The 10,162-nt window shown below is 46.0% G+C and overlaps 1 non-coding gene across 1 annotated transcript; it reads right to left on the bottom strand.

Annotated features, from left to right (window-relative positions):
• Window positions 1–9,441: 9,441 nt before the first annotated feature.
• Window positions 9,442–9,577, bottom strand: LOC111824683. The gene has a single exon (XR_002827773.1). It is a non-coding gene; the product is annotated as a small nucleolar RNA SNORA42/SNORA80 family (small nucleolar RNA).
• Window positions 9,578–10,162: the final 585 nt, after the last annotated feature.

Here is a 10,162-nt window from a genome sequence, read left to right as displayed (position 1 = left end):
AAACTAAGCAGCCAAAACTATAACCAAAAAATGCCCAGCCAAGGCGGTCCCCTGGGCACTGCCAACACCCCCGGTGCTAGATCCTGCTGCTAATGCGGGCACTGAAGCTGCCAAGCACTACAGACTTCAGATGCCCCTGACTCCGCACCTAGGATGAAGTCAGAACTCCCCTGCTTCTTTCTGTTACTTCAGATTTACAGTCCCAAGTTTGTCTCTGTGCTCTGGCTGCCAGGGAACTGGGAGCAGAGAATCTGCCACTTCAGCTTCTGGCCTGGGGGTTCAAGGTAGGAATTTTGCATATGAGACAGCAAAATGTCATAAATATGCATGATAGGGGTGACTTACCTACACATTTTTAGCAGCGATCGATGTACCATAGGCCAAACATTGCCCCACAGGCACTCCACAAAGGAAGAGCACCACATTTGATCTTGATGGATGACACCAAGCCCATTGCCAAAAATCAAAGCATGAACATATGGGCTACAACCCTGAGGGGAGAGAGTTATGTAGAGGCCAGTGTGCCTGTATATTGAATTTATATCCTCAAGTCTTATCTAGCACTCCAGAAATGTATCATTTGGAAGGCATGTATAGCACCATGAAAAGTGCAATCTGTCTTAAGGAAGCAGAAATGCATTCATCAATTGACAAGCACTTATTCGATATGCAAGCTAGGCACTAAGAATAAAAATATCAGCATGCCACAGCCTTTGTTGGGGAACTGGCCACAGTCTGGTGAGGGAGGGGACTACGATGTGAGGTTGAGAGCGCAAATGTTACAGATGAGGTCCAGGTGAAAGGCTTGGGAGGTCACCATGGGGCAGGGGTCGCTGCAGGGAAGACTTGGGGGGGGGGTTACAGAAGGGTGATTCAGGAAGGCATTACTGAATGGTTCTTTCACTCTGGTATACACTTCAACGCAAGTCGGTGCACCTCTCTTCCTTCATGAAAATGTTTAGACCAGCCGTGGGCAAACTACGGCCCTCGGGCCGGATCCAGCCCGTTTGAAATGATTAAAACTAAAAAAAAAAAAAAAGACCGTACCCTTTTATGTAATGATGTTTACTTTGAATTTATATTAGTTCACACAAACACTCCATCCATGCTTTTGTTCCGGCCCTCCGGTCCAGTTTAAGAACCCATTGTGGCCCTCGAGTCAAAAAGTTTGCCCACCCCTGGTTTAGACTATTTCCTTGTGTGCATTTATAATGTTTTGGACCAGCGGTTCTCAACCTGTGGGTCTCGACCCCTGAAAATACATCCTGCATATCAGATATTTACATTATGATTCATAACAGTAGCAAAATTACAGTTATGAAGTAGCAACGAAAATAATTTTATGGTTGGGGGTCACCACAACATGAGGAACTGTATTAAAGGGTCTCGGCAGTAGGAAGGTTGAGAACCACTGTTAAATTGGACAATGAAGAGCGGGCTGTCAATTCTTTGAAGGCTGGAAACATATCTAACCCAAACATCTCGTAAGAATAACAGGAGGGCGAAACATACTCGGAGCTCAGAAAACATTTCTCCAACCAAACTGAACTACGTATACAGGTTAAATCTCTTCCTAGCTTTGGAGCTCCGTTTTCTTCACTGAAAAATAAAACATATAGGCCAGACCAGGTGATTTCTGAGGTCCCTGCTAGTGCCAACGGGGACTCCACCTCACATATTTTTTTAGGATATTCCATTTCTTAGCTCAATTCAAGACATTCCAATACTTGCAAATTAACCTATTATAAACCTGTGGATCCTCGCTGTTCAGAGGTCGGTGGATGCCGACTTCCTTCTATCTGGAGCAGCTCAGGCTGTATCTATGAAATGTCACAACAACCACTGAGCTGTCAAACAGCTCATCAGTAAAGGGAGGGCAGCCAACTTCCCAGGCAGCAGGGAACAGTCAGTTAGTTGAAATGCTTGCTCTTAAGACCTCAGGCAGATACAGATCTCATTCACTGGCTCTTTAGTATCCTCCAAGGCGCAGGCACAACCTCCCTGCAATCACAGGAAAAGGAAATTATGATAGATACACGCGCCTTGAGATCATTTTTGTGAAAGCCCTTTGCAACTATTACAGGCGATCAGGATGTCACTTGCTAATAGCGATGATGCTATAGAAAAAAAGATCTGGAAAAATATACAGCAAACTGCTAGCAGTATTTACCTCTGAGTGGTGAGATTAAAAGATACTTTCTTAGGTCCTGGCCAGTGTTGCTAAGTGGTTAGGGCGTAGGCACGTGCACTGAAAAGTCACAGATTTGATTCGCCATCAAGGGCACGTACCTGGGTTTCCAGTTGCTCCCCAGCCCCACTCAGGGCTCGTGCAGGAGGCAACCAATCAATTCAATATGTCTCTCTCACGTAGACGTTTCTCTCTCTCTCTCCCTCCTTCCCACTCTATCTAAAAGCAATGAAAAAAAATATCCTCAGGTGATGACTAAAAGATACTTTCTTAGATTTGTATGTCTAAGGAATTTTAATTTAAAACAATAACTTGTATTAGTTTTATACCAGAAAAACCAAATGAGAGTAAAATAATTAAGAAATGTGACTGACGGGGGAAGGGCATGTAATAAGAATAGAGTCACAGTTGTTTAATAATTATTCACCTGACTAAGAGCTTTTCTTAGAGACCCTAGGAAACTGGAGGATGAAACGAGGCTGTAGAAAGATGAGATACCTCGATGGGTCCATTTTGAGAACAGACCAAGGACAGAACAGGACACGCTTTGATTTGGTGGCTATGCCCAGACCCTGACCCTCTCTGGGAGTTTGCCTCAGGAACGCTGACCATTCTGAAGGGTCAGGAACAGGCTGAGCTGTGGTAACATCACAGGAGATTAGCCACTTTGTTATCAGACTTCGAGCTCCTGGAGGCCGGACTGCAGACCCTCCCTGCCTTTCCCTGTGACCCTTGCAGCTCCCGGCTGCATGCAGTTATCTTCTCTCTTGCCAGTATGCGATCAGCCAACCGGTGAGGGGAGTCAGAGCAGGATTTCCAGGGTGACCCACTGCTCTCCCCATACTGCCAGCATTGTTGGAATAGATGCTCATATATGATTAACTTGGCTCAAGCAGTGACAGGAGGCCTCAGACCCGTTGTGTCCGGTATCATGACTTCCTCTGTGTGTAGTATTGCTTTGTAATAATTTTAACCCCTTGTCCCTGGGTGTTGAGTTACTGCTAGCTGGGTGGTGATAGCCCAACCACCTAATATCTCTAAGTTTATTCCTTTATACATAAAATGGGGACAAAACTGAGCCAGTGAGAGGACTTAGAGGTAAATCCTAACGTAACAGCATAAATAAAATCAAGGAGGTATTTTTATCTTACTGGATCTTTCCAGCAACCATGTTGCTTTGGGCTGGATTCCTTATCTCCCAATTTAGGAAGGATACACCAAAGGCCCAGACAGGTTAAGAAAATGGTTTCAGACAATAAGGCTAGTTAGCCCCGAGATTCATTTCCAATTTGCATATTTTTATGCATATATTTTCATGCATCTGCTAGTTTGCCTAGGGCTAGGGTATCACTTGCATATCATTTTCTTATTCAATCCAGAAAAGAATACAAGTATAAAAGATGAAAATCTCAGTTAACAAATCTACTATAAACAAAAAATAAGCAGTGAAGAACCACAAATTCAAACCCTATTGAAGGCTGCCAACTGTAATTTCCCCCAGCTTTATTTATCTTTATCAAGCAATTAAGCAGAAGGCAGAAAAGATGGGAGAGAAAAAAGTAGCTCATTGCAACCTACATTCTTTGCGTTGTCTCTTCCCCTCCCCCAAACCCCACTTCAGTTGCAGCCTCTAGAAATGCCTGTGAATTCTTAACATCTTTAGGCTCTGTCTCATATTTCACAGCTCCTGAAATGACAGATAGTGTACAAGTTGTCACTGTGAATGGCAGATTCCAAGATTGGGGGCTCAGCTGCCTCCATCATTCAGGAGGAAATCGCTGAGAGTTTTCTTTACCATCCCAGGCAGGCATGGTTGGCCCTACCAATGGCCAGCTGTTTGACCTTGGACAAAACATTTAACATTTTCGAGCATCTATTTTCCATCCATAGGATAAGCATATAGACATCTGCTTCACAGGGTTGTTGCAAGAATTACAACAAACCTGAGATAATACATATAGGAGTAAACGGAATAGTAAAGTACCTAGCACGGGGTTTAGTATATAGGTAGGTACTCAAAATTGCTTGCTACCTGTAAAGAAGCATCTTTCATATATATAAAAACCTAAGCGACTGTCTGACCAATCGTCAGACTGGTAGCTATGACGTGCAATGACCACCAGGGGGCAGATGCCCAACGCAGGAGCTACCGAGCTGCAGTGACTTGGCAGCTTTGGTTCTCAGGTGATGCACCCGGAACCAGAGAGGAGGGAGCCCAATTCCAGGGTGCGTCACCTGAGAACCGCCCTCTTGCAATCCGGGACCCTCGGGGGATGTTGGAGAGCCGGTTTCGGCCCAATCCCCGCAGGCCAGGCAGAGGGACCCCACTGGTGCACGAATCCGTGCACCGGGGCTCTAGTCATGGTAAAAGGGCGAAGTGCCTGGGCTCTGACCCAGGCAGGCTGGGTTTGAATCCTGACTCTGCTATTTACTAGTATGTACTTGGCAAGGGCATTTATCCTCTCTGTTCCTCCTCTATAGAGTGGGGTAATGACAGTGCCTATATTCTAGGGATTATAAAATGCTTAGAACAGTAAGTTTTTGTTAAATACATTGCAAAGAGCTCACACATGACCTAAACTGCCGTGTGGGAAGTAAGGAAGCAGAAGGAACCATCTCAGCCACAGGCATTCCCGGCACCACAGCTGCTCTAATGACCCCACAGCACCCCCTCACTTCTCTCGGAATCTGTTTCCATTCCTCCTGGCAAATTCTCACTCTCCACTCTCTCCTCTGCCGGCCTCATGGCTTCTGTCACTGACATCTCTGTGCCTGTGCCTGTGCCTGTCCCTGACTGACACCTATTGTAGCCTGCATTCAAATTCTTCAACAGAAAGGGTGTGGTTAGCATAGTTCCTCACCCATGGCTCCTCTTCCCTAACACACAGAAGCCACCAACTCCCTCACATCTAAGCTTTAGCTATGATCAAGGTTGCAAAGTCGCATGATTCAAAGCCCAGCAACTTGTGCCCTAGGAAGGTGGCCGTAGGAGTGGTGAGCATTTTGAATTATGGTTTTGTAAAATAATCATAGCAATTATTAAATGCAATCTTCTCATTGTATAGATAGGGAACTGAGCTCTAAACCGAGGAAGTGAGTTGCCCACCATCCTGCACTATATGAAAAAGTGGAGCCATGCCAAGTCTTCTGAGACCTACTAGTCCAGGGCTCACTCCACTCCTCCAAAATCCCACATCCTCCTCGAACATTGTTGAGCCCTCACTGAAGACTAAGCACTGAGCTAGACGTGCGCGTGTTGGACAGAACTGAAGCACAGTAACGGCCTTCCTTGTGCTTGCATTGTGCTTAGGGCGACAGACAGGTCCTAGAAGAGCCTGTAAAGTGCTGGAAAGGCCCAAATGCAAGAGAGGGTGAGCCCTTGTGGGCAGAGTCAGGGGAACACCGAGAGTGAGGCAGGATGAGCAGAAGATTGTCAGAATGACAAGATGAGGAGGGCACTCTAAGCAGAAGGAAAAGGTAAGGCAAGAGGAAAGGAAAAGGCATGAGCATTAGGAGAGCTTGCCTATTCAAGAGGAGGATGTGTTGGTAGGGGAAAAAGCAAAATGTACCTGGGGGGGGGGGGGACAGGGAGAGCACGAGGGGACAGTGGGCACTAACTTCCAAGTGAGTGTCCAGAGCAGCATGGTCACACCTATGACACACCTTCATCTCAGTGCCTCCTCATACCTACTGACCTTCTCAAAATTCACCTCCCGGAAGTTTTCTCTAACCCTCGTCCTCTCCTGTGTGCTCCATCAGGACTCTATATACGTGACAGGACCCCTGTCACACCACCTATGCAGGATCCCGACTAGGCTGTGAACCACAGGAGGCAGGGCCTGTCTTCCTTGCCTGTCACCATTTCCTCAGAGCCTGGTGCCTTGCACAGCAATAAGCATCTGTGGACTAAATAAATGAATGCATAAAAAACCACTGAATGAACAAAGGTTCAATAGCACTTAGGCAGAAGAGAGTCCCAGGAAGGTAAGTTATACGGTAAGAGTCTTCTTATCTGAAGCTATCTGCTCCAAGAATCTGTCAGTTAATTTTTTTTAAATGGTTGAATCAAAGAATCTTAGGGGGAAAAAATGCTTTTACATACTATGGCAGAAATTGACCATTGTCCCCAATACCCCTTCCCCCAATCTCGAAGTAAGAAAACCCAAATTTTAGCTGGGCATGTGGCCTCCTAGAATAAAGACTACATTTCCCAGCTTGCATGGTGGTAGGCATGGCCATGTGACCAAGTTCTGGCCAGTGGGATGTGAGCAAAAGTGATGTACAATATCTATCACACCATGTCCAGTTCTTTCTCCTACACCTTTGACAGCAATTTGTATTAACTATTCACTTTTATTGAAGCTTTCAAAAAATATAACTCAGCTTTCATGGAAATGAATTTCATCAATTTATATAATATCTTATTAAATCATATAATAACAATAACAGCTACAATGGGAATAAACAATTTAGAGACAAATAGAACTGACTCAGTAAACAATAACTAAAAACTAGTAACTCAATTAGTGGGAAGGGAAAATCTACATGCAAACCAGAAAGTGGTCTCTTGGTTGCAAGGACCCACCTCCCACAGGTACCAATCAGAACATTTACAGAGGAAATAGTGAGTTCAAGTTTTCTTGGCAAGGCAGTAACATGAAGGTCAGTTAAGAGAGCTTCTACAATAAAACCAATGGCACAGCGGGAAAGATGAATAGAGTAGATACAGGAGCACACAGAAGTGACCAGGGCTGGATAAATAAATGCTTCTCAAGGACCTCATCTCTTCTGGGCACTCCTGGGACTAGCCTCACCACCTGTTACCACCAATCTGGTCTTTCCTGTAAGCTCAAAGGTTCTTAAAGAAGCAGTTCCTCTAACCTCCTGCAGGTTTGCTTCCTGCCATCTGGTAGGAGGTGGTGTTGGCCACTGGGTTGGGCTAGCGCACAGCTCTTTATATATACCTGGCAGTTAGAAAGGGGTTTTGCATTGCAAGTGGAGAGATGGAGAATTAGGATCTCTGGGCTCCTTTCTCTTGGCATGTCATGACCTCAGAAACACTAGATACGCAAGGCTGCATGTTAGGCTTGGCAGACACCTGGTCCCTGAGGCTGTGTGCACACAGGAACAGCCTGTACTTCCTGGGAGACTGGCCCCATTCCCTTTATGGGATGTTTGCCCAAGAAAGGACAGTAGAACAGGTCTGTCCCTGTGGCCTGGAAAGGAGGTTATGCCAAAAACAGACACGTCAAGCAACAGGGGACAGAGAGAACAAACAGTGACGTGAGAGCCAAGGAGGCACACGCCTCAACCAGTAGAGATATGTACTGATCGGGGATTCTGTAAAGGCTTGGGGACCGGATAAATGTGCCACTCTCCTGCTGGGTATGTGTGGGCACCACCAAGTCTTTTGTGTTCTCATAGCATGGTAATCTATAATTACTATATTAGGGTGAGTCACAGTAATTCATAGGATGAGTCATAGTAACTCAATTATGTTCTTAGTTGTCAATATCCACATCAAACTGAAAGTCCCGCATGGGTAGGAACTATATCTCATTCTTAAATTCTCAGGAACCAACACAGACATAAACGCTCATAATCACTTGATAGTGGATGAATGACATGCTCTACCATTTATACAAGGTGTTTACAGTCATTATCTCAGCTGACTGTCTCCCCCAAGACCCTGTGAATTAGGCAGAGCAGGCTTTATCACCCCCATTTTATAGATGGGAAAACCACCTACAGGTTATCTCATCTATAGAGAGGCCAGAGTAGCAGCTAGAGTGAGTGACAAAGCCTTTTCTCAGAGTAGAACTTCAACCTCAGATCTTCCCAGGGAAAAATAAAACAAGGCAGCATCGCCTCCTGCTGTGGAAGAGGAGACAGATCTCTGGTCTAACTGGCTTCATGGTGCTTCCTATGATCACCTCCCAGACACACTACCTGCACCCACGCCCTGGTCTTGGGTTGGCTTTTGGAGAAACCTAAAGTTAGACACTCCCCTCGGAGCTCCAGAATTTTCTTTCTCTGTTATTCAGACGGTTCATCTCAATTCTCTGGTAGCAACAGATACTCAGCTCTCCTGGGGAGCTCATTTTCCCACAGCAGGTGCTCTCTCCCTGAGGGAATTCTGTACCTACTTTTAGAAAAATATTTCTCTCTCTCCTCTTCCTGTCTCTCTTGTCTCTGTTTCTGACCCGCTCACTCTTTGTCCTGTATGCATGGCTGCTTTGTGTGTTTGCTCTGTGAGGATCATATGCTTCAGGTAACCGGTTTATTCCGTCCGCACCCAGCTGCGGGGACTGGGAGCTAGAAGACCTGGCCTCTGGTCCATCTGTACCTTCACTTGTTGGCCTTGGACAAATCATGCACCTTTCTGTTTTCTTCTCTCTTAAAAGGAGTCGGACTAGGAGAGCTGAGAGGTATGTAGGTAGCAGAACTAGAACCGGAGGTGACATTCCTCACCAGAGAGCGAGTCACGTCTCCTCCAGTTCCTCGGTTAGCCTTTGCTTCTTTCCTTGTAAAATGAAGAGAATTCATCCAAACGGCTCTCACCTCCCCCAGTTCTATAAGCCGCAGGATCTTGTCCCTCCCACTGGCAACATTACAAGATAATTACCAAACTGCAGGGGAAAAAAGAAAAAAGCGAGTGATTGGGTCAAGTTGCTGTTGTTTTCAAGATAGAGCAGCCTACCCTAAGGTTAGTGGGTCATGAGAAGAAAAATCCCGCGCCTGCTCTGAGAGTCCCACCGCCCACCTGGCGCACGGGTGGAAAGGCGTCCGTGAGCGCCTCCTGGCGGGGAATGCTGGCGTGGTTCTTGATGCCTCTGGTAGCTTTGCTGCCCAGTTCCCCACAGCACATAACTCACAGGCAGGAAACTGTAAATGAAGAAAATGAAAGAGCACAGTGTCCCGCAGGCCACCTCCGAAATACAGGCCACACTCACAGCTGAGAGCTAACTACAGAACATACAGAGAAGAAAAGGCCACGTTCTGTACTTTGATACTGTTTTAGTGGTTATAAAAGAATACATGTTCACTGTGGGGGAACTGTTAAGACACAGCACAAAGGAGACACTGTACCCTGGGTCCTGTGGAGGGCGCCAGGACAGGCTCGGGGACACTAGCCTGCTGGGGAAATGCCTTCATCGCTCATGGTGGCCATCACAGGTCCTTCGAAGAACTGCTAAGAGGATCAAAGGGAATAATATATTTGCAAGTATTTCTTTTCCTATTTTATTTTCTCCCACTGTGCAATCTGCCTCAGTGCCTGTAGCCTGCAGGCAGAGGCCGGGCAATGGTTCAAGGCCACAGTTTGCTCTGGCATGGGCACTATGAGATACACAGGGAAATGGGGCTGCTGCCATCAATCCAAACCCATGCATGCCAGTATTTCACACACTGTGGCAGCCGTCTTAGACTGGAGAAGGGCAATAAGCCTCATGGTTAAGCACCAGGAGCTGCAGCCTGGAAGCCCCGGGTCAGGTACCAGTTGTCACTGACCTTAACGCCTCCAGCAAGATCTCTACCTCTTGTGCCTGTTTCTTTACCAGCCAAATGAGCACGATAATAATAATAGCTGCCTCATAGAGGGTTTGGGGGGATTCAATGTGATCATTTATATGAGGCTTGCAGGTCAGTATCTAACCAAGATAAGCCCTCAAAAAAATGTAAACCAGCCCTGGTCAGGTGGCTCAGTTGGGTGAGTGTTGTCCTATACACCAAAAGGTTGTAGGTTCGATTCCCAATCAGGGCACATGCCTAGGTTGTGGGTTTGATTCCCCATCGGGGTGCATACAGGAGGCAACTAATCAATGTTTCTCTGTCACATTGATGTTTCTCTCTCTCTCTCTCTCTCCCTTCCTTTCTCTCTAAAAATCAATGAATATATCCTCAGGTGAGGATTAAAAAAAGAAAAATGTAAGCCATTATATTTATAATTTAGCATATTCTCCAGGAGGACCAGAA

Source organism: Myotis lucifugus, unplaced genomic scaffold (genome assembly GCF_000147115.1).
Source record: "Myotis lucifugus unplaced genomic scaffold, Myoluc2.0 scaffold_4115, whole genome shotgun sequence".
Lineage (NCBI taxonomy): Eukaryota > Metazoa > Chordata > Mammalia > Chiroptera > Vespertilionidae > Myotis > Myotis lucifugus.
This window is presented reverse-complemented; position numbering and strand designations above follow the sequence as displayed.